At 49.1% G+C, this 1,480-nt stretch overlaps 1 non-coding gene across 1 annotated transcript; it reads right to left on the bottom strand.

Annotated features, from left to right (window-relative positions):
- Positions 1-861: 861 nt before the first annotated feature.
- trnav-cac (transfer RNA valine (anticodon CAC)) lies at positions 862-934 on the bottom strand. Its single transcript has one exon. It is a non-coding gene; the product is annotated as a tRNA-Val (tRNA).
- Between the last annotated feature and the right edge of the window lie 546 nt (positions 935-1,480).

Here is a 1,480-nt window from a genome sequence, read left to right as displayed (position 1 = left end):
CGCTTGGGGTAATTAATAGAGATTCGTGAGTCATGTTACGTGCTTCAGTTAAGCAAAGAGCACAAACAGAGAGTTTCTCAGTATCGGAGCTCTTATGGAGCTCTGCAGCCTGCTTATTCTCCTACAGGGCAGATCTGGTGGAAGGCTGAGAGGTCTGTGTCCTTCTGAACTGCGTGACCTTTTCCTGGCACATGCAGGAACAGGCAGGCATGGCATCTCACTGCAGCACCCCACCAAAACGAGGCCATGATCCTAACCACCTGCCTGACACCCACACAGCCGAAGTGACGCCTGCGTGTGTGTGTGTGTGTGTGTGTGTGTGTGTGTGTGTGTGTGTACAGCCTTCTCGGTCGTTCCAGACAGAATTTATGATCTTCTACAGCATAAAATCCCCCCTTTGTCCCGGATTTCAGTCTCTCTGTTCAGGTTCTGTGTGTTGTTGTGTGCTGTTTTTCATTCTATTTTCATTTTAATTATTTTAAATTGCCATTTTAATTTGCCCCCCAGTATTTATTGTTCGGTCTTTGTTCTCAGCTGTTTGTTGTTCTAGCTTCATACTGCTGCATGGAAAGGCAATTCCGTTTCACGTGTGAAATGACAAAGAAGTGATTTGACTGTCGTGTGTGTTTGGAAGATCACAGTGAAATTCTTGTTAGGATACAGGTGCAATAAGAGCTCTATAAAAGCAGCTGCACAATAAATAAGTAATAAACAGGGGATGTGAAGGGGAAGAATGTGCAAATAACGAGAGAGTAATACACAGGTGATGTGAAGGGGAAGGATGTGCAGTTAATGAGAAAGTTGTAAAGTACAGATGAGGAATGTCAACAACAGCATGCAATACAATGCAGGAAGTTTGGTTGGTTCTACCGGGGTTTGAACCCAGGACCTTCCGCGGGTGAAGCAGACGTGATAACCACTACACTACAGAGCCAACAAGCAGAAGGACCTGAGAGACCCACAGCCCCACTCTGAAGCCTGACTGGTTGTCTGCAGCATTGCACAACATGCGCTTGTGATGTCACCAGCGCGCTTGCTGATTTCACGCCCCATGCAGCGCAACTTATTTTAATGTAAACCCACGTGTTTGCTGCAAAGGCTGGGAAAACAGGGCAGCAAACACGCATGGCAACCATCAGCACGCCGCCAAGGACATTGATAAGCAGCCATGCTTACTTTTATGGATATGGATATGACTCCATTTTAATGCTTGGAGCATTTTAAAGCCGCACGTGTTAGAGTCGGCAGACAGAGGCAGACAGGCCGACATCGTCATTGGCACCAGCACGGACAATGAGCCCCTGTGCCAGGCACACACGGCTCTTTGTGTCCTGTGTCTCGCCTGTCCGAGCAGAAGCGCCCCCCCCCCGCAACCCCCCCACCCTGACTGGGTTCACATTCACCACCCCCACCTCAGCCGACTGGCGCATCCACAGCTGTTGCCCGTCGAGCGTGAGCTCAGTGATGAACCACCTCATGG

The sequence above is a fragment of the Brienomyrus brachyistius genome, chromosome 1 (genome assembly GCF_023856365.1).
Source record: "Brienomyrus brachyistius isolate T26 chromosome 1, BBRACH_0.4, whole genome shotgun sequence".
Classification (NCBI taxonomy): Eukaryota; Metazoa; Chordata; class Actinopteri; order Osteoglossiformes; family Mormyridae; genus Brienomyrus; species Brienomyrus brachyistius.
Note: the sequence above shows the minus strand (reverse complement) of the source record. Positions and strands in the feature narration are given on the sequence as shown.